Source organism: Scylla paramamosain, chromosome 17, assembly GCF_035594125.1.
Source record: "Scylla paramamosain isolate STU-SP2022 chromosome 17, ASM3559412v1, whole genome shotgun sequence".
Classification (NCBI taxonomy): Eukaryota; Metazoa; Arthropoda; class Malacostraca; order Decapoda; family Portunidae; genus Scylla; species Scylla paramamosain.
Window position 1 is genome coordinate 11,080,001 of NC_087167.1, and position 24,449 is coordinate 11,104,449.

The 24,449-nt window shown below is 37.6% G+C and overlaps 1 protein-coding gene and 1 long non-coding RNA gene across 7 annotated transcripts in view; one reads left to right on the forward strand and one right to left on the reverse strand.

Annotated features, from left to right (window-relative positions):
• Nucleotides 1–24,449, forward strand: part of LOC135108473 (mediator of RNA polymerase II transcription subunit 12-like protein) — an 82,257-nt gene that overhangs the window by 33,799 nt on the left and 24,009 nt on the right. The window lies entirely within an intron of this gene.
• Nucleotides 13,997–14,831, reverse strand: LOC135108465 (uncharacterized). The gene is made up of 2 exons (XR_010272286.1): nt 14,567–14,831; nt 13,997–14,420 (listed from the first exon to the last, which is right to left on the reverse strand). It is a non-coding gene; the product is annotated as an uncharacterized LOC135108465 (long non-coding RNA).

Here is a 24,449-nt window from a genome sequence, read left to right on the forward strand (position 1 = left end):
TTACCGTTGTTTGTTATAGCTATCGTTTATGTACACTTCTGTATAGCGTGATATACAGCATTTCTCTGCAACCTTTGGCTTTTACTGCAACACTCGTAAACCAGAGAAACAACGCCCTTTAGGATGGTCCTAAACTCAAAATATGTGCCAACACACACACACACACACACACACACACACACACACACACACACACATGCATACACAGGTAGGTGGATAAGTGGATGGGTAGCTGGGTGGGTGTGTGGACGATTTGGTGTTTGGATGCGTGGGTGGATGGATAAATGGATGGGTGAATGGGTAGTTGGATGGGTGGGTGGGTAAATTGGTGTGTGGATGCATATTTGGATAGGTGGATGAATGGGTGAGTCAGTGGATCGTTGAGTGGCTGGGTGAGTGGAGGGTGTGGGTAAGGTGTGGATGATGGGTTTGGTGTAGATGAGTGGATGGGTTGGGTGGATGAGTACGAATGAGTGATTAGGTTGGTGGAAGGTCGATGGACAATGAACTGTAGGTGATCGTGGTTGTGGATGGGTAGGTCATTGCGTAGTGGATGGTAGGGTGGATGGTTGGTAGGTGGATGGTTTGGTGGGTGTGGGTGGGATGATGGATGAGTGAGTGTGGCTGAGTGGGTTAGTTGGTAAGAGATGGGTGGATGGATGGGTGGGTGTAAGTGTTGGTAGTGTACGGTGAGTGGATGGGTGGATGTGGTTGGTTGAGTAGGTGGCTGGATGGGTGGGCTAATGGAGGTGGGTGGGTGAGTGTGAATCGGTGGATAAATGGATGCAAATATAATCATCGTATTTTTGTATCATTTTAATCTTTAGCAAGGATTTCAGTACATAATAAATAGATAAACATAACTGAATAACTACTATAAATTCAATTACAGAATACTTTCTTCATTCTCTCACCCCTATTCTGTCCACCTCTCTAATGTAAGAATTAACCAGTATCCTCAATCATTCATCCCTTTCTCTGGCAAACTCTGAAACTTCCTGCCTGATTCTGTATTTCCTCCTTCCTGTCTTAAACTTTTTTTTTATCATTCTATTTGTCACTGCTCTAGGAACAGGCACTTAGGTGGTTTATTTATACTAAAAATGTTCGTTGACCTTGGTCAGTGGCCCTTACTTAAAGAAAAATCCCAGCATGGAGCCTCCATATCTATCCTGACACTATCCTCACACTACTCTTTCTTTTCATTGTCCCTGGCATTCCTGCGGCGTTTTTAAGTAAACGATATTCACGTGTGCAAATGTATTCCCTATGCCCGTGTGTGTGTGTGTGTGTGTGTGTTTGTGTGTGTGTGTGTGTTTAGAAAAGTATGTTTTGGGAAGTAAAATGTACTATGTAACATGGGATCAAACACACACACACACACACAAATACACACACACACACAGCAATGGGAAATTTGTGATGCAATTATTGTATCACGCAGATACTTAAATTGTAGATGTGTGTCTGGTGAACTGGTTTACTACCACTTCTACTACTACTGTAATGGTACTAAGCCACTCTTTCCCGCATCCCTCACGTAGGAGATCTAGGGACGATACCTGCATCCTTTACCTTTCTCACCTGTAGTGGAGTTAAGGATCCATGCTAATCTCTGCTAAATCTCCCTTCTTCCCTTGATGACTACCGCCGTCATTCCACATGGAGTAATTCCTTCTCTCCAAGCGTCTCTTTCTCCCAAGGGAGATATGCTATAAATTAGACCGAACTCTCCAGCGATCTGTCTGTTGGCGGTGAGCCTCCTAAGGATTAGGATCCACACCTGCACCACTCTAGTGAGTAGTACATTTATTGTTTAAAAATATCCCTCCTGAGGACGAACACAGCATGGAGACGCTTATATCACACAAAACCAAAGTTAGTCGTGCTGACTAACTTTTCTTAGTAAAACCCATGGGGTCTAGAACGAGTGGCAGCATTAGTCACAGTGACTAACATAATGTTAGTCAATTTGTGACTAACTGAGCACTCAACCTGAGTATGGTCTTACTCAAATATATCTGACTAATGCCTTCGTACTGTTCACTGCTTCTACTAACCACATTAGTAAAGTGGATCATAGGTTAGTCAATTAAATGACTAATTAGTTAGTCTTTCTTAGGCAGATGATGAATCATTAGTACCTTTAATACTAGCAGCTAGCTACTGCTGTCTCAAGGTTAGGGAAAGAATAGATAATAAATTCAATATATTCATATACAATTAAATGTTCCCTCCATTTCATTGCATTAAAAAAAAATAAATAAAAAAAATAAACACTATAATTTTTATCATCTATAGTATAATATGCTTTTCACTTGAACATTTAACAGAAAGCTCCCCTCAAAACTGTAATGATATATAAAACAGATGTAAAAAAATAAACTCCATTAGTAACACTTCATCCTAGCATGAGAAAAAAAAAAAAGCAACACAAAAACAACCTGTTTTGACAAGCCATTAAGTAAATAATACACATTTGTTAGTATTAATCACAAAAACTTGCAATGTGGAAAAGAAAGTAAGCATCTCTTAAGATATGAATATTAAACCTTCCTCCCATTCATAAACTAAAGGAAAAAATATGTAAGTAAAGTTAACATAAATTAAATGTAAGGAGTTACAGACCCTGTAAAGAATAATTAATTAGTCCACTGTTAATCATTATATCACAGTATTTTTAAGAAACTTAGGGAAACAACCAGTGCAAAAATAGACATTTAACCTTATTTGTAAAAGCTTTTAACCCAGATCATATCCATATGTCACCATTAATCCTTTAAAGCCACACAAAAAAAGAAAATGAGTATTTCTATGGGATATACTAACTAAACAAATCTACAGAAATGCTCAGAACAGTAATAAAGAAGCTTCACGTATCACTTGCAATAACATAGAGAAATAAAAAAAAAAAAGTTAAAAAATGCATAAAAAAAAATATATATATATATATATATGCACCATATGGTACATGAAGAATACTTCCCAATTTGGAGAGAGAGAGAGAGAGAGAGAGAGAGAGAGAGAGAGAGAGAGAGAGAGAGAGAGAGAGAGTCTACTCTCCATTCATTATATATATATATATATATATATATATATATATATATATATATATATATATATATATATATATATATATATATATATATATATATATATATATATATATATATATATATATATATATATATATATATAACATAAGATAACAATTCAGTAAGATTTCATGAATACTGGGTTGGGGGGAAGGGGAAGTACAAGTATTTCCTTTTCTTTTTAGAAAACTTATTAACATAATGTTATGTATTTATTTCACTGATTAATCTTTAACTAGTAATTGACTAGTGTGTGTGTGTGTGTGTGTGTGTGTGTGACAGAGAGAGAGAGAGAGAGAGAGAGAGAGAGAGAGAGAGAGAGAGAGAGAGAGAGAGAGAGAGAGAGAGAGAGAGAGAGAGAGAGAGAGAGAGAGAGGCATTATGTGTGGAGTTGAATATATTTGGAAGCAGATTTATGCATTTTTGTAGCTCAATTCTGTCTTTACTTCATTGAGTTTTACAAGTAGAGATTTTGTTTTTGAAGTGTTACCTTTGTCATACTTGATACCTAAGAGATGAGATGTTGTGAAACGGAGGAAATGTTCACAATTTTTGGGGTGTTCAATATTAAACACAAAGCCCTGCTACCAATGAGACTACAGCCATAGAAATACATGTTGGTTCAGCTACAGGTGCACCATCAAATACACACTAGACTGCCCTGTTCTTAGTTCTTCTTCTGGTACCTTAAGGAAGAAATAATAGTGTAAACATTAATAACATTTTGACATTAAAATAAAATTTATATGTAGATGTATATCTTAAGGTGATAATATATTCAGAAATTTCAATATATACACACCACTCTAAAATCAAAGGTACTGAAATTTAACCTTAGTAAAAATGGAGTCTTTCCTTTCTCCAAGAAGGTGAAGTAACCCCAATATAACTAAGCAAGCATCTGGTGCAAATAAATAAATATATAAATAAATATGATAATAAGTAAATCAAATAAACAAAAGAAAATTAACTGTGTAAGGAAAAAGTGAAGATATGGTCACATCCAATAGGACAGTCCACTAATTTGAGTACCAATCTTTTAAAAATCTCCTGTAATTATTGCTTTATCACATAAGAATTAACAAAAATAAAGCTCCTTGATGGTTCTACTAATTATATGAATGACAAGCATTTTGATTGAATGCTCAGAACGACCAGTATACTAATGATTTTTGTCCTTTGTGTCACAGCAGCAAATCTTTTGTATGAGTATGCGGTTATGTTTTTTACTTGAAACACTATTTGGGTGATATCATAATGCAATAATGCTTTGTCTAGCAAGTCCTCGTAAGAATATGATGAGTACTGATCGAAAAAAAAAAAAAGAAAGAAAGAAAGAAAACCCCAGCCGAACCTACATGCCCCGACATAACGCACTGATGTTCCGAACTCCCGATTCTTCTCATCATATCCACCAAAACAGTGTGAGAAGTCCTGAACTTCATCACAACCATGGAAGAAACCTTTATCAGACTGTCTGCACTTGCGCTAGTGCCGACAAAGGTGACTCCAAGAATTCTATCTCCACACGAATTAGTGACCTGTCTTATTGGACTGCAAGGGAAGAGGATGCAGCTAACATTTCTAAAAAGATTAATAATATTTACATTTTAAATTTCAAATTGGACAGCCTATTGGGTTTATTTACACTAGAAATAATGTTTTTCCTTATGAGAGAGAGAGAGAGAGAGAGAGAGAATGCTTTACACCTATTAAAATCTTTAACATCACTTATGCTGCAAACAATTATTTAGCCATAGCACTCAGCCAAAAATTTGATAGAAGAGCAGGAATTTAACAATTAAATTAGTACCTTTATAGAAATTGGTGCAAGCATTACAGTTAGATAGGCCATGCTTAATACAATGTTTGGTTTTTGCATGCAGCATAGTTTCATGAAAACTAGGCTTATAAAAGTGAAAGATGCATTGCTAATGATGAAAAGATATATATATTAAATTGCTACCAGCTACTGAAATGAACAAATTGAACTAGACATTACTCGCATTGACTTTCATCGTGGCCATAGAGTTCAAGTAAGGTTTCCATATACAGAGGAACTGCTTTTCTTTTTTTGAGAATGGCAATTATTGGGAGCCTATATTTCTCCAGCCCTTTCAAAACTGCTACTCTTGGGTCTGGTTCATCCGCTTGTGGTTCTAATCTCAGGAACTCCTTGATTATCTGTAAAGATATAAGCATCAAATAATTATAAGTGAAGGTTACAGAGATGAGCATCTGCAATAACTGTACTTAGTTATGAGTGCTTATCTCCCATCACTGAGGCCTTTGAGCCTGAGAGGGAAAATGGAAGTACCAGTAGTTAAATATCAATTACCTACTATAAAATATAAATAGCTATATACATTATAGCCCTACAAATAAAGTTGACAATTAGTAACAATATGTAGCAAAATCCATAAAGTGTACATACATACACACTTACGCCATCAAAAGTCTGAATCCACGGGTACAAGTTCAGGATTTCTGCTACAAGAATGTTCCCATTGATTATTTTTTTGCGTCTCTCAGAGAGTGTCAACTGCATGAGGCGTTCAGCCTGAGGAAAATCATTAAAGTAAAATTACGAATACGGCACTGATGTGTGTGAAGCGACCTTAACCCGTATCCCTCTGGAGGCATATTCCCAAAGTCTGGTAATGTTTCGGCCCATTTACTCTTGTAGCGGTTAGGTTAGGTTAGATTAAGTTACGTATAGGTAATTTTGTGCGAGAATCTCAATGAGACTATTTTAGAGAGAATCCTATAGTTAGTTTTGGAGCTACAGCCTAGTGTTCATACAGGCTGGCGGACGACTCCTTCCAGACTTCAGGAATATGCATTCTGGCCCTTCACAAGAACTGACATCAGATCCCGGTATGAACACAGGCGGTGCATCCCATGTTCTTTTGTCCCTCTTCTCATTGCCTTCCCATTATATATATATATATATATATATATATATATATATATATATATATATATATATATATATATATATATAACACTCAACATCCCTACATGCAACAAAACTTACCAAAACACACTCAAAATACACTCAAAACATCCAAAACACAACCAAAACACATCACAACACCCCAAAATACCCACTACACTCACCTAAACACAACCAAATATTGAATATTCACTCAAAACACCCCGTAACATCTAAAAACATCCAAATAACCCACCCCAACCAAGCTAAATTTATCCAAAACACACTCAAAGCACCCCAATATACCTAAAACTCATCCAAACACACTCAAAAGATTTAAAACACCCAAAATACACTACAACACCCCAAAACTCATCAAACACACCCAAAACACATCAAAACATCCAAAACACACTTAAAGCAACACTCAACACCACAAACACGCCACAAACACACCCTTAAAGACCCAAAACTACTTGCACACAATCAAATACACCTCAAAAGACCTGACACACACACCCAAACTCACTGAAACACTTAAAACAGAAAAAAAAAACCCAAAACAAACTCACTACACCTCAATATACCCCCAAACACACCCATAACACACAAAAACATCCCACAATATACTCAAAACACCCCACACGACTCAAACCACTTACAATATAACTAAAAACATCCTAAACCACATTTAAAACACCCAAAATTCACCCAAAACACAATGATAACAGCAAATATACACCCAAAACATACCTAAACACCACCAACACACACTCTAAACACCCCACAACATTCCTACATACATCCTAAACACATAAAACACCTAAAACACACCAAATATTACAGAGAACTGCAGCGCAGCAAGGGAAACTAAGCTAAATATTGTTTACCTGTTTTGCCTCCTCCTCCATTTCTTTTTATTTCTTCCTTCTCCTCTTTCATTTCTCTTATTTTCTTCCTTCTACTACAATTATCTACACGCCTGACTTTAGAAACAGCTGGAAACACTTGGAAAACACTGGAAATTACGGTAAATATTGAGGAGACACTGGAGCAGACCGGGTCTCGAATCCTTGATGACGTCACAGGCGAGGTGCCGGCGCCCCGCTGCCATACGTACGTAACATATTTCATTTTGAAATTGACCCATAGAAAAAATGAAGCTAGGCTCGAATGCATTATATATTCTGACTTGATAATTACTTCAATTAATATTCACAATATCAAAACACCTCCAGTCTCAGTAGTTATAAAGAAATATTATGTGAAATATGGAAAAAGTGTTGGAAATTTTGACACCATTAAAAACACTGAAAAGTCCACCTATTCCACTTTACACTGGTAAAAAGACATTTTAAAAAATCTGAACTATTTTTTAAAATAATGCACACTTAGTTACAAGCTACAATAAAAAAATAAAGAAGCTAAAAAATGACAAAATCACCACTTTCAAAGGGACAATAAGCCTATTCAAATTCCACATACTTAACTCAACAGGAACGCAACATACTTTAAAAATCATAAACGATTTTTTGAAGCAATAAAATCTTTATTAAAGCCTCAAATAAAAAAGCCAAAAACCAGGCTGGGTAAATTTCACCGTACAAACTGCCCCTTATTTACATAAAAAACAACACCAAATTCAGCACATTTACTTAACTGAAGCAAGAAAAACACTTGAAAAGCAACGAAATATTTTTAGAAACCATAAAATCTTACTATACAAGCCAAATAAATTAATTCAGAAAAATATAAAAAAATATTGGAACCAACAAGCCGGAACAGGTGCCAGTCCATCATGGCGGCCGTCGGCGGCGACCTTAGTGGGGGAGCCGGCGGCCATGTTGCCTTATTTATTCCTATATAACACCAAAACCAGGCAATGACGGATATATCTGACCAGCGGATATGAAGCCTAGACATGTGGATCCATCTTGTGATATGTTAGGCTTACAATAAGTGAGAGATGAGGCAAATAATGGCTAATAACACAGCTGACAGCTTGTTTACATATTGGCGAACATTAAATATTTGAATAAATTTCCAACTCTTTCCAGACTCAGGCGTAAACAAAACCTAAATATAAATAATTAACCCCTAGAAAGACTAAATAACGAATAATGAATCCTAAATAAACGAATACAAGACACTAGAGGGAGGATTAGGGTGTTGTCAAGGCAGTAAGGCTGACTGAGGAGAGACTGGCCCCGCTGGACTCACCTTACGTACTCGTGCCTCTCTGGTGATGCTTGACGGTGCTTGGTGCAAGAAGAAGGTGTCGGGAAGACGGAAACACTGGTTAATAGAGCGTGTAGGGCAAGATTGACCAGTGCTGACCAAAACACTGCAGCCAGCCAGCCGCTCGCCGTGGTAGCTCCCCAGCGCCACCTGTCACTGATCCAACACCCACCCACACACACACACACACACACACACACACAAAAGTTGACATGCTATCAAATAATATGTCAAATAATATAAATATCCTCACTTCCTGACTCTCCTTTCCCCACTCCACCCCCGATAAGTGATTATGAACGCAATCTTCACTCAGTGCGGCACCGTGTCACCGCAGCAAACACGAACCAGGGCAGAATAGGCTCAACTGAAATGCTCTCTCTCTCTCTCTCTCTCTCTCTCTCTCTCTCTCTCTCTCTCTCTCTCTCTCTCTCTCTCTCTCTCTCTCTCTCTCTCTCTCTCTCTTCATTCATTATTTTTTACACAAATGGTCGATGCTGAGTGACGGATTTACACTCTCCGCTCTGTATTGCACGGCACCAGTATCAATATGTTATTGCTCCGCGTACTCCTCGTGCCTCACTGGGCACGGGAGTCACGGGAGCTGGGGTGTGCCGGGGTCGTTAACACTTCACCTCCACCATCTCGTTATCCTCGCTCCGCCTCTCTTCTGCTTTTACTTAATGCCACTCTCCTCCCGTCGCCTTTGATTCTTAGTCTACTGCTCATCTTCGCTCACTCCATGTCTCCTCTGCTCGCTCACAACACCAGTGGATCGGCTCGGCTTCATTCATTAGCGGACTTCCATTCCACGATAAGATGCGGTCTTTTTTTAATTATAAATAGGACCGAACTGATATGACGAAAGCGAGATGTTAATTTATTCTTTCCTACTTTGGTCATTATTTTTTTTTACAGGCTTATCTTATTTACCTTTTCTTCATCTTACAAAGAAATTTAGTGTATGAAAACTGGAGAGAGAGAGAGAGAGAGAGAGAGAGAGAGAGAGAGAGAGAGAGAGAGAGAATGTGTATTTTTACTAACTCTGAAGGGCGATTCTTGGCCACGTGCCGGCCCACTTAGGGAAGTCTTTTACGGATTATTGACTTAAGCAGCTGGTAACTTCTTAACATCCTTATTTTTAGTGCGAGTGTTTCATGATAATGGAAATTTATTATGTTTTAAAGGAATTGTTTTATATTCATTCTGTTCTGAGTATTTTTTTTATTCATTCAAATTCTGTTTCAGGTTATAATTTATTTAGTTTTAGAGCAACAATGCCTGTTAAGATTTTTTTTTCAGCAAGTTTCATAATGAGGTAACAACTGATCGTGTTTTATTATGTTTTTTTTTTTCTTTTTGTTTTGTTTTTTTGGAGCATGTCATTAAGGCGATAGTTTATTTTTTTAAGCAACTGTATTATATCAAAATGACAGCATGTTACGTTTTTAGAGCTCCTGTTTTCATATCATGGTGGCGATGGACTGTTTTTTGGCCAGTTTTTTTTTTTTTTTTTTTCATATCAAAGTAATATTTTTTTTCCCTCTCTGATATTAGTTCGGAAACATTTCTGTTGTTGTTGTTGTTGTTGTTTGTTTGTTTGTGTGTGTGTGTGTGTGTGTGTGTGTGTGTGTGTGTGTGTGTGAGAGAGAGAGAGAGAGAGAGAGAGAGAGAGAGCGTTGTGCAGACATGACACAGTGTAGCCATATTGCATTAGTTTCTAGAATAATGCCCTATAACTGTATCAGTCTCCCAAAATAATATTCCCAGCGATTGCCATCCATCGTAAACATTCCAGAGACTCAGTCATGTAGTAGTAGTAGTAGTAGTAGTAGTAGTAGTAGTAGTAGTAGTAGTAGTAGTACGAGTAGTAGTGGTGCGAGTAGTAGCAGTACGACTAGTAATAGTAGTAGTAGTAGTAGTAGTAGTAGTAGTAGTAGTAGTAGTAGTAGTTATTGTTGTTGTTGTTGTTGTTGTTGTTGTTGTTGTAGCAGCAGCAGCAGCAGCAGGGTTGAGTTCGATTATGAGTACGGTTACATTGCAATATCCCTGACCTGTCTTGGAGTAGCGACACACATACACACACACACACACACACACAGTACATGAACCTGCCCAACACCTCACTAAGCGTCACCGCAGCACAGGTGTAAGCCAGTGACTTGCAGGTCAAATCAATTGATATCTCCATAACAGGACCCTCAGACCACCGCTTTTATCATTGAGGGAACCAAACCCTCATTGTGGCAGGACATTGACGTGGCGGCGGCCTCTCCCCCTCTCCCGTCCCCTCTAGGTGTTAATACAGTATTTGATACCTCTGACACCTCGTTCACACCCTCACCTGACTCTCTCCCTCTCTCTCTCTCTCTCTCTCTCTCTCTAAGACAGTAAGTAGTTTACCGTTGTTTGTTATAGCTATCGTTTATGTACACTTCTGTATAGCGTGATATACAGCATTTCTCTGCAACCTTTGGCTTTTACTGCAACACTCGTAAACCAGAGAAACAACGCCCTTTAGGATGGTCCTAAACTCAAAATATGTGCCAACACACACACACACACACACACACATGCATACACAGGTAGGTGGATAAGTGGATGGGTAGCTGGGTGGGTGTGTGGACGATTTGGTGTTTGGATGCGTGGGTGGATGGATAAATGGATGGGTGAATGGGTAGTTGGATGGGTGGGTGGGTAAATTGGTGTGTGGATGCATATTTGGATAGGTGGATGAATGGGTGAGTCAGTGGATCGTTGAGTGGCTGGGTGAGTGGAGGGTGTGGGTAAGGTGTGGATGATGGGTTTGGTGTAGGTGAGTGGATGGGTTGGGTGGATGAGTACGAATGAGTGATTAGGTTGGTGGAAGGTCGATGGACAATGAACTGTAGGTGATCGTGGTTGTGGATGGGTAGGTCATTGCGTAGTGGATGGTAGGGTGGATGGTTGGTAGGTGGATGGTTTGGTGGGTGTGGGTGGGATGATGGATGAGTGAGTGTGGCTGAGTGGGTTAGTTGGTAAGAGATGGGTGGATGGATGGGTGGGTGTAAGTGTTGGTAGTGTACGGTGAGTGGATGGGTGGATGTGGTTGGTTGAGTAGGTGGCTGGATGGGTGGGCTAATGGAGGTGGGTGGGTGAGTGTGAATCGGTGGATAAATGGATGCAAATATAATCATCGTATTTTTGTATCATTTTAATCTTTAGCAAGGATTTCAGTACATAATAAATAGATAAACATAACTGAATAACTACTATAAATTCAATTACAGAATACTTTCTTCATTCTCTCACCCCTATTCTGTCCACCTCTCTAATGTAAGAATTAACCAGTATCCTCAATCATTCATCCCTTTCTCTGGCAAACTCTGAAACTTCCTGCCTGATTCTGTATTTCCTCCTTCCTGTCTTAAACTTTTTTTTTATCATTCTATTTGTCACTGCTCTAGGAACAGGCACTTAGGTGGTTTATTTATACTAAAAATGTTCGTTGACCTTGGTCAGTGGCCCTTACTTAAAGAAAAATCCCAGCATGGAGCCTCCATATCTATCCTGACACTATCCTCACACTACTCTTTCTTTTCATTGTCCCTGGCATTCCTGCGGCGTTTTTAAGTAAACGATATTCACGTGTGCAAATGTATTCCCTATGCCCGTGTGTGTGTGTGTGTGTGTGTGTTTGTGTGTGTGTGTGTGTTTAGAAAAGTATGTTTTGGGTAGTAAGATGTACTATGTAACATGGGATCAAACACACACACACACACACATACACACACACACACAGCAATGGGAAATTTGTGATGCAATTATTGTATCACGCAGATACTTAAATTGTAGATGTGTGTCTGGTGAACTGGTTTACTACCACTTCTACTACTACTGTAATGGTACTAAGCCACTCTTTCCCGCATCCCTCACGTAGGAGATCTAGGGACGATACCTGCATCCTTTACCTTTCTCACCTGTAGTGGAGTTAAGGATCCATGCTAATCTCTGCTAAATCTCCCTTCTTCCCTTGATGACTACCGCCGTCATTCCACATGGAGTAATTCCTTCTCTCCAAGCGTCTCTTTCTCCCAAGGGAGATATGCTATAAATTAGACCGAACTCTCCAGCGATCTGTCTGTTGGCGGTGAGCCTCCTAAGGATTAGGATCCACACCTGCACCACTCTAGTGAGTAGTACATTTATTGTTTAAAAATATCCCTCCTGAGGACGAACACAGCATGGAGACGCTTATATCACACAAAACTAAAGTTAGTCGTGCTGACTAACTTTTCTTAGTAAAACCCATGGGGTCTAGAACGAGTGGCAGCATTAGTCACAGTGACTAACATAATGTTAGTCAATTTGTGACTAACTGAGCACTCAACCTGAGTATGGTCTTACTCAAATATATCTGACTAATGCCTTCGTACTGTTCACTGCTTCTACTAACCACATTAGTAAAGTGGATCATAGGTTAGTCAATTAAATGACTAATTAGTTAGTCTTTCTTAGGCAGATGATGAATCATTAGTACCTTTAATACTAGCAGCTAGCTACTGCTGTCTCAAGGTTAGGGAAAGAATAGATAATAAATTCAATATATTCATATACAATTAAATGTTCCCTCCATTTCATTGCATTAAAAAAAATAAGTAAAAAAATAAACACTATAATTTTTATCATCTATAGTATAATATGCTTTTCACTTGAACATTTAACAGAAAGCTCCCCTCAAAACTGTAATGATATATAAAACAGATGTAAAAAATAAACTCCATTAGTAACACTTCATCCTAGCATGAGAAAAAAAAAAGCAACACAAAAACAACCTGTTTTGACAAGCCATTAAGTAAATAATACACATTTGTGAGTATTAATCACAAAAACTTACAATGTGGAAAAGAAAGTAAGCATCTCTTAAGATATGAATATTAAACCTTCCTCCCATTCATAAACTAAAGGAAAAAATATGTAAGTAAAGTTAACATAAATTAAATGTAAGGAATTACAGACCCTGTAAAGAATAATTATTTAGTCCACTGTTAATCATTATATCACAGTACTTTTAAGAAACTTAGGGAAACAACCAGTGCAAAAATAGACATTTAACCTTATTTGTACAAGCTTTTAACCCAGATCATATCCATATGTCACCATTAATCCTTTAAAGCCACACAAAAAAAGAAAATGAGTATTTCTATGGGATATACTAACTAAACAAATCTACAGAAATGCTCAGAACAGTAATAAAGAAGCTTCATGTATCACTTGCAATAACATAGAGAAATAAAAAAAAAAAAAGTTAAAAAATGCATAAAAAAAAAAAAATATATATATATATATATATATATATATATATATATATATATATATATATATATATATATATATATATATATATATATATATATATATATATATATATATATGCATCATATGGTACATGAAGAATACTTCCCAATTTGGAGAGAGAGAGAGAGAGAGAGAGAGAGAGAGAGAGTCTACTCTCCATTCATTATATATATATATATATATATATATATATATATATATATATATATATATATATATATATATATATATATATATATATAACATAAGATAACAATTCAGTAAGATTTCATGAATACTGGGTTGGGGGGAAGGGGAAGTACAAGTATTTCCTTTTCCTTTTAGAAAACTTATAAACATAATGTTATGTATTTATTTCACTGATTAATCTTTAACTAGTAATTGACTAGTGTGTGTGTGTGTGTGTGTGTGTGACAGAGACAGAGAAAGAGAGAGAGAGAGAGAGAGAGAGAGAGAGAGAGAGAGAGAGAGAGAGAGAGAGAGAGAGAGAGAGAGAGAGAGAGAGGCATTATGTGTGGAGTTGAATATATTTGGAAGCAGATTTATGCATTTTTGTAGCTCAATTCTGTCTTTACTTCATTGAGTTTTACAAGTAGAGATTTTGTTTTTGAAGTGTTACCTTTGTCATACTTGATACCTAAGAGATGGGATGTTGTGAAACGGAGGAAATGTTCACAATTTTTTGGGTGTTCAATATTAAACACAAAGCCCTGCTACCAATGAGACTACAGCCATAGAAATACATGTTGGTTCAGCTACAGGTGCACCATCAAATACACACTAGACTGCCCTGTTCTTAGTTCTTCTTCTGGTACCTTAAGAAGAAATAATAGTGTAAACATTAATAACATTTTGACATTAAAATAAAATTTATATATAGATGTATATCTTAAGGTGATAATATATTCAGAAATTTCAATATATACACACCACTCTAAAAACAAAGGTACTGAAAATTAACCTTAGTAAAAATGGAGTCTTTCCTTTCTCCAAGCAGGTGAAGTAACCCCAATATAACTAAGCAAGCATCTGGTGCAAATAAATAAATATATAAATAAATAATTATGATAATAAGTAAATCAAATAAACAAAAGAAAATTAACTGTGTAAGGAAAAAGTGAAGATATGGTCACATCCAATAGGACAGTCCACTAATTTGAGTACCAATCTTTTAAAAATCTCCTGTAATTATTGCTTTATCACATAAGAATTAACAAAAATAAAGCTCCTTGATGGTTCTACTAATTATATGAATGACAAGCATTTTGATTGAATGCTCAGAACGACCAGTATACTAATGATTTTTGTCCTTTGTGTCACAGCAGCAAATCTTTTGTATGAGTATGCGGTTATGTTTTTTACTTGAAACACTATTTGGGTGATATCATAATGCAATAATGCTTTGTCTAGCAAGTCCTCGTAAGAATATGATGAGTACTGATCGAAAAAAAAAAAAAAAGAAAGAAAGAAAGAAAACCCCAGCCGAACCTACATGCCCCGACATAACGCACTGATGTTCCGAACTCCCGATTCTTCTCATCATATCCACCAAAACAGTGTGAGAAGTCCTGAACTTCATCACAACCATGGAAGAAACCTTTATCAGACTGTCTGCACTTGCGCTAGTGCCGACAAAGGTGACTCCAAGAATTCTATCTCCACACGAATTAGTGACCTGTCTTATTGGACTGCAAGGGAAGAGGATGCAGCTAACATTTCTAAAAAGATTAATAATATTTACATTTTAAATTTCAAATTGGACAGCCTATTGGGTTTATTTACACTAGAAATAATGTTTTTCCTTATGAGAGAGAGAGAGAGAGAGAGAGAGAGAGAATGCTTTACACCTATTAAAATCTTTAACATCACTTATGCTGCAAACAATTATTTAGCCATAGCACTCAGCCAAAAATTTGATAGAAGAGCAGGAATTTAACAATTAAATTAGTACCTTTATAGAAATTGGTGCAAGCATTACAGTTAGATAGGCCATGCTTAATACAATGTTTGGTTTTTGCATGCAGCATAGTTTCATGAAAACTAGGCTTATAAAAGTGAAAGATGCATTGCTAATGATGAAAAGATATATATATATTAAATTGCTACCAGCTACTGAAATGAACAAATTGAACTAGACATTACTCGCATTGACTTTCATCGTGGCCATAGAGTTCAAGTAAGGTTTCCATATACAGAGGAACTGCTTTTCTTTTTTTGAGAATGGCAATTATTGGGAGCCTATATTTCTCCAGCCCTTTCAAAACTGCTACTCTTGGGTCTGGTTCATCCGCTTGTGGTTCTAATCTCAGGAACTCCTTGATTATCTGTAAAGATATAAGCATCAAATAATTATAAGTGAAGGTTACAGAGATGAGCATCTGCAATAACTGTACTTAGTTATGAGTGCTTATCTCCCATCACTGAGGCCTTTGAGCCTGAGAGGGAAAATGGAAGTACCAGTAGTTAAATATCAATTACCTACTATAAAATATAAATAGCTATATACATTATAGCCCTACAAATAAAGTTGACAATTAGTAACAATATGTAGCAAAATCCATAAAGTGTACATACATACACACTTACGCCATCAAAAGTCTGAATCCACGGGTACAAGTTCAGGATTTCTGCTACAAGAATGTTCCCATTGATTATTTTTTTGCGTCTCTCAGAGAGTGTCAACTGCATGAGGCGTTCAGCCTGAGGAAAATCATTAAAGTAAAATTACGAATACGGCACTGATGTGTGTGAAGCGACCTTAACCCGTATCCCTCTGGAGGCATATTCCCAAAGTCTGGTAATGTTTCGGCCCATTTACTCTTGTAGCGGTTAGGTTAGGTTAGATTAAGTTACGTATAGGTAATTTTGTGCGAGAATCTCAATGAGACTATTTTAGAGAGAATCCTATAGTTAGTTTTGGAGCTACAGCCTAGTGTTCATACAGGCTGGCGGACGACTCCTTCCAGACTTCAGGAATATGCATTCTGGCCCTTCACAAGAACTGACATCAGATCCCGGTATGAACACAGGCGGTGCATCCCATGTTCTTTTGTCCCTCTTCTCATTGCCTTCCCATTATATATATATATATATATATATATATATATATATATATATATATATATATATATATATATATATATATATATATATATAACACTCAACATCCCTACATGCAACAAAACTTACCAAAACACACTCAAAATACACTCAAAACATCCAAAACACAACCAAAACACATCACAACACCCCAAAATACCCACTACACTCACCTAAACACAACCAAATATTGAATATTCACTCAAAACACCCCGTAACATCTAAAAACATCCAAATAACCCACCCCAACCAAGCTAAATTTATCCAAAACACACTCAAAGCACCCCAATATACCTAAAACTCATCCAAACACACTCAAAAGATTTAAAACACCCAAAATACACTACAACACCCCAAAACTCATCAAACACACCCAAAACACATCAAAACATCCAAAACACACTTAAAGCAACACTCAACACCACAAACACGCCACAAACACACCCTTAAAGACCCAAAACTACTTGCACACAATCAAATACACCTCAAAAGACCTGACACACACACCCAAACTCACTGAAACACTTAAAACAGAAAAAAAAACCCAAAACAAACTCACTACACCTCAATATACCCCCAAACACACCCATAACACACAAAAACATCCCACAATATACTCAAAACACCCCACACGACTCAAACCACTTACAATATAACTAAAAACATCCTAAACCACATTTAAAACACCCAAAATTCACCCAAAACACAATGATAACAGCAAATATACACCCAAAACATACCTAAACACCACCAACACACACTCTAAACACCCCACAACATTCCTACATACATCCTAAACACATAAAACACCTAAAACACACCAAATATTACAGAGAACTGCAGCGCAGCAAGGGAAACTAAGCTAAATATTGTTTACCTGTTTTGCCTCCTCCTCCATTTCTTTTTATTTCTTCCTTCTCCTCTTTCATTTCTCTTATTTTCTTCCTTCTACTACAATTATCTACACGCCTGACTTTGGAAACAGCTGGAAACACTTGGAAAACACTGGAAATTACGGTAAATATTGAGGAGACACTGGAGCAGACCGGGTCTCGAATCCTTGATGACGTCACAGGCGAGGTGCCGGCGCCCCGCTGCCATACGTACGTAACATATTTCATTTTGAAATTGACCCATAGAAAAAATGAAGCTAGGCTCGAATGCATTATATATTCTGACTTGATAATTACTTCAATTAATATTCACAATATCAAAACACCTCCAGTCTCAGTAGTTATAAAGAAATATTATGTGAAATATGGAAAAAGTGTTGGAAATTTTGACACCATTAAAAACACTGAAAAGTCCACCTATTCCACTTTACACTGGTAAAAAGACATTTTAAAAAATCTGAACTATTTTTTAAAATAATGCACACTTAGTTACAAGCTACAATAAAAAAATAAAGAAGCTAAAAAATGACAAAATCACCACTTTCAAAGGGACAATAAGCCTATTCAAATTCCACATACTTAACTCAACAGGAACGCAACATACTTTAAAAATCATAAACGATTTTTTGAAGCAATAAAATCTTTATTAAAGCCTCAAATAAAAAAGCCAAAAACCAGGCTGGGTAAATTTCACCGTACAAACTGCCCCTTATTTACATAAAAAACAACACCAAATTCAGCACATTTACTTAACTGAAGCAAGAAAAACACTTGAAAAGCAACGAAATATTTTTAGAAACCATAAAATCTTACTATACAAGCCAAATAAATTAATTCAGAAAAATATAAAAAATATTGGAACCAACAAGCCGGAACAGGTGCCAGTCCATCATGGCGGCCGTCGGCGGCGACCTTAGTGGGGGAGCCGGCGGCCATGTTGCCTTATTTATTCCTATATAACACCAAAAACAGGCAATGACGGATATATCTGACCAGCGGATATGAAGCCTAGACATGTGGATCCATCTTGTGATATGTTAGGCTTACAATAAGTGAGAGATGAGGCAAATAATGGCTAATAACACAGCTGACAGCTTGTTTACATATTGGCGAACATTAAATATTTGAATAAATTTCCAACTCTTTCCAGACTCAGGCGTAAACAAAACCTAAATATAAATAATTAACCCCTAGAAAGACTAAATAACGAATAATGAATCCTAAATAAACGAATACAAGACACTAGAGGGAGGATTAGGGTGTTGTCAAGGCAGTAAGGCTGACTGAGGAGAGACTGGCCCCGCTGGACTCACCTTACGCACTCGTGCCTCTCTGGTGATGCTTGACGGTGCTTGGTGCAAGAAGAAGGTGTCGGGAAGACGGAAACACTGGTTAATAGAGCGTGTAGGGCAAGATTGACCAGTGCTGACCAAAACACTGCAGCCAGCCAGCCGCTCGCCGTGGTAGCTCCCCAGCGCCACCTGTCACTGATCCAACACCCACCCACACACACACACACACACACACACACACACAAAAGTTGACATGCTATCAAATAATATGTCAAATAATATAAATATCCTCACTTCCTGACTCTCCTTTCCCCACTCCACCCCCGATAAGTGATTATGAACGCAATCTTCACTCAGTGCGGCACCGTGTCACCGCAGCAAACACGAACCAGGGCAGAATAGGCTCAACTGAAATGCTCTCTCTCTCTCTCTCTCTCTCTCTCTCTCTCTCTTCATTCATTATTTTTTACACAAATGGTCGATGCTGAGTGACGGATTTACACTCTCCGCTCTGTATTGCACGGCACCAGTATCAATATGTTATTGCTCCGCGTACTCCTCGTGCCTCACTGGGCACGGGAGTCACGGGAGCTGGGGTGTGCCGGGGTCGTTAACACTTCACCTCCACCATCTCGTTATCCTCGCTCCGCCTCTCTTCTGCTTTTACTTAATGCCACTCTCCTCCCGTCGCCTTTGATTCTTAGTCTACTGCTCATCTTCGCTCACTCCATGTCTCCTCTGCTCGCTCACAACACCAGTGGATCGGCTCGGCTTCATTCATTAGCGGACTTCCATTCCACGATAAGATGCGGTCTTTTTTTAATTATAAATAGGACCGAACTGATATGACGAAAGCGAGATGTTAATTTATTCTTTCCTACTTTGGTCATTATTTTTTTTTACAGGCTTATCTTATTTACCTTTTCTTCATCTTACAAAGAAATTTAGTGTATGAAAACTGGAGAGAGAGAGAGAGAGAGAGAGAGAGAGAGAGAGAGAGAGAGAGAGAGAGAGAGAGAGAGAGAGAGAGAGAGAGAGAATGTGTATTTTTACTAACTCTGAAGGGCGATTCTTGGCCACGTGCCGGCCCACTTAGGGAAGTCTTTTACGGATTATTGACTTAAGCAGCTGGTAACTTCTTAACATCCTTATTTTTAGTGCGAGTGTTTCATGATAATGGAAATTTATTATGTTTTAAAGGAATTGTTTTATATTCATTCTGTTCTGAGTATTTTTTTTATTCATTCAAATTCTGTTTCAGGTTATAATTTATTTAGTTTTAGAGCAACAATGCCTGTTAAGATTTTTTTTTCAGCAAGTTTCATAATGAGGTAACAACTGATCGTGTTTTATTATGTTTTTTTTTTCTTTTTGTTTTGTTTTTTTGGAGCATGTCATTAAGGCGATAGTTTATTTTTTTAAGCAACTGTATTATATCAAAATGACAGCATGTTACGTTTTTAGAGCTCCTGTTTTCATATCATGGTGGCGATGGACTGTTTTTTGGCCATTTTTTCTTTTTTTTTTTCATATCAAAGTAATATTTTTTTTCCCTCTCTGATATTAGTTCGGAAACATTTCTGTTGTTGTTGTTGTTGTTGTTTGTGTGTGTGTGTGTGTGTGTGTGTGTGTGTGTGTGTGTGTGTGTGTGTGTGTGTGAGAGAGAGAGAGAGAGAGAGAGAGAGAGAGAGAGCGTTGTGCAGACATGACACAGTGTAGCCATATTGCATTAGTTTCTAGAATAATGCCCTATAACTGTATCAGTCTCCCAAAATAATATTCCCAGCGATTGCCATCCATCGTAAACATTCCAGAGACTCAGTCATGTAGTAGTAGTAGTAGTAGTAGTAGTAGTAGTAGTAGTAGTAGTAGTAGTAGTAGTACGAGTAGTAGTGGTGCGAGTAGTAGCAGTACGACTAGTAATAGTAGTAGTAGTAGTAGTAGTAGTAGTAGTAGTAGTAGTAGTAGTAGTTATTGTTGTTGTTGTTGTTGTTGTTGTTGTTGTTGTTGTTGTTGTAGCAGCAGCAGCAGCAGCAGGGTTGAGTTCGATTATGAGTACGGTTACATTGCAATATCCCTGACCTGTCTTGGAGTAGCGACACACATACTCGTACACACACACACACACACACAGTACATGAACCTGCCCAACACCTCACTAAGCGTCACCGCAGCACAGGTGTAAGCCAGTGACTTGCAGGTCAAATCAATTGATATCTCCATAACAGGACCCTCAGACCACCGCTTTTATCATTGAGGGAACCAAACCCTCATTGTGGCAGGACATTGACGTGGCGGCGGCCTCTCCCCCTCTCCCGTCCCCTCTAGGTGTTAATACAGTATTTGATACCTCTGACACCTCGTTCACACCCTCACCTGACTCTCTCTCTCTCTCTCTCTCTCTCTCTCTCTCTCTCTCTAAGACAGTAAGTAGTTTACCGTTGTTTGTTATAGCTATCGTTTATGTACACTTCTGTATAGCGTGATATACAGCATTTCTCTGCAACCTTTGGCTTTTACTGCAACACTCGTAAACCAGAGAAACAACGCCCTTTAGGATGGTCCTAAACTCAAAATATGTGCCAACACACACACACACACACACACACACATGCATACACAGGTAGGTGGATAAGTGGATGGGTAGCTGGGTGGGTGTGTGGACGATTTGGTGTTTGGATGCGTGGGTGGATGGATAAATGGATGGGTGAATGGGTAGTTGGATGGGTGGGTGGGTAAATTGGTGTGTGGATGCATATTTGGATAGGTGGATGAATGGGTGAGTCAGTGGATCGTTGAGTGGCTGGGTGAGTGGAGGGTGTGGGTAAGGTGTGGATGATGGGTTTGGTGTAGGTGAGTGGATGGGTTGGGTGGATGAGTACGAATGAGTGATTAGGTTGGTGGAAGGTCGATGGACAATGAACTGTAGGTGATCGTGGTTGTGGATGGGTAGGTCATTGCGTAGTGGATGGTAGGGTGGATGGTTGGTAGGTGGATGGTTTGGTGGGTGTGGGTGGGATGATGGATGAGTGAGTGTGGCTGAGTGGGTTAGTTGGTAAGAGATGGGTGGATGGATGGGTGGGTGTAAGTGTTGGTAGTGTACGGTGAGTGGATGGGTGGATGTGGTTGGTTGAGTAGGTGGCTGGATGGGTGGGCTAATGGAGGTGGGTGGGTGAGTGTGAATCGGTGGATAAATGGATGCAAATATAATCATCGTATTTTTGTATCATTTTAATCTTTAGCAAGGATTTCAGTACATAATAAATAGATAAACATAACTGAATAACTACTATAAATTCAATTACAGAATACTTTCTTCATTCTCTCACCCCTATTCTGTCCACCTCTCTAATGTAAGAATTAACCAGTATCCTCAATCATTCATCCCTTTCTCTGGCAAACTCTGAAACTTCCTGCCTGATTCTGTATTTCCTCCTTCCTGTCTTAAACTTTTTTTTTATCATTCTATTTGTCACTGCTCTAGGAACAGGCACTTAGGTGGTTTATTTATACTAAAAATGTTCGTTGACCTTGGTCAGTGGCCCTTACTTAAAGAAAAATCCCAGCATGGAGCCTCCATATCTATCCTGACACTATCCTCACACTACTCTTTCTTTTCATTGTCCCTGGCATTCCTGCGGCGTTTTTAAGTAAACGATATTCACGTGTGCAAATGTATTCCCTATGCCCGTGTGTGTGTGTGTGTGTGTGTGTTTGTGTGTGTGTGTGTGTTTAGAAAAGTATGTTTTGGGAAGTAAAATGTACTATGTAACATGGGATCAAACACACACACACACACAAATACACACACACACACAGCAATGGGAAATTTGTGATGCAATTATTGTATCACGCAGATACTTAAATTGTAGATGTGTGTCTGGTGAACTGGTTTACTACCACTTCTACTACTACTGTAATGGTACTAAGCCACTCTTTCCCGCATCCCTCACGTAGGAGATCTAGGGACGATACCTGCATCCTTTACCTTTCTCACCTGTAGTGGAGTTAAGGATCCATGCTAATCTCTGCTAAATCTCCCTTCTTCCCTTGATGACTACCGCCGTCATTCCACATGGAGTAATTCCTTCTCTCCAAGCGTCTCTTTCTCCCAAGGGAGATATGCTATAAATTACACCGAACTCTCCAGCGATCTGTCTGTTGGCGGTGAGCCTCCTAAGGATTAGGATCCACACCTGCACCACTCTAGTGAGTAGTACATTTATTGTTTAAAAATATCCCTCCTGAGGACGAACACAGCATGGAGACGCTTATATCACACAAAACCAAAGTTAGTCGTGCTGACTAACTTTTCTTAGTAAAACCCATGGGGTCTAGAACGAGTGGCAGCATTAGTCACAGTGACTAACATAATGTTAGTCAATTTGTGACTAACTGAGCACTCAACCTGAGTATGGTCTTACTCAAATATATCTGACTAATGCCTTCGTACTGTTCACTGCTTCTACTAACCACATTAGTAAAGTGGATCATAGGTTAGTCAATTAAATGACTAATTAGTTAGTCTTTCTTAGGCAGATGATGAATCATTAGTACCTTTAATACTAGCAGCTAGCTACTGCTGTCTCAAGGTTAGGGAAAGAATAGATAATAAATTCAATATATTCATATACAATTAAATGTTCCCTCCATTTCATTGCATTAAAAAAAATAAATAAAAAAAATAAACACTATAATTTTTATCATCTATAGTATAATATGCTTTTCACTTGAACATTTAACAGAAAGCTCCCCTCAAAACTGTAATGATATATAAAACAGATGTAAAAAAATAAACTCCATTAGTAACATTTCATCCTAGCATGAGAAAAAAAAAAAGCAACACAAAAACAACCTGTTTTGACAAGCCATTAAGTAAATAATACACATTTGTGAGTATTAATCACAAAAACTTGCAATGTGGTAAAGAAAGTAAGCATCTCTTAAGATATGAATATTAAACCTTCCTCCCATTCATAAACTAAAGGAAAAAATATGTAAGTAAAGTTAACATAAATTAAATGTAAGGAGTTACAGACCCTGTAAAGAATAATTAATTAGTCCACTGTTAATCATTATATCACAGTACTTTTAAGAAACTTAGGGAAACAACCAGTGCAAAAATAGACATTTAACCTTATTTGCAAAAGCTTTTAACCCAGATCATATCCATATGTCACCATTAATCCTTTAAAGCCACACAAAAAAAGAAAATGAGTATTTCTATGGGATATACTAACTAAACAAATCTACAGAAATGCTCAGAACAGTAATAAAGAAGCTTCACGTATCACTTGCAATAACATAGAGAAATAAAAAAAAAAAAAGTTAAAAAATGCATAAAAAAAAATATATATATATATATATATATATATATATATATATATATATATATATATATATATATATATATATATATATATATATATATATATATATATATATGCATCATATGGTACATGAAGAATACTTCCCAATTTGGAGAGAGAGAGAGAGAGAGAGAGAGAGAGAGAGAGAGAGAGAGAGAGAGAGAGAGAGAGAGTCTACTCTCCATTCATTA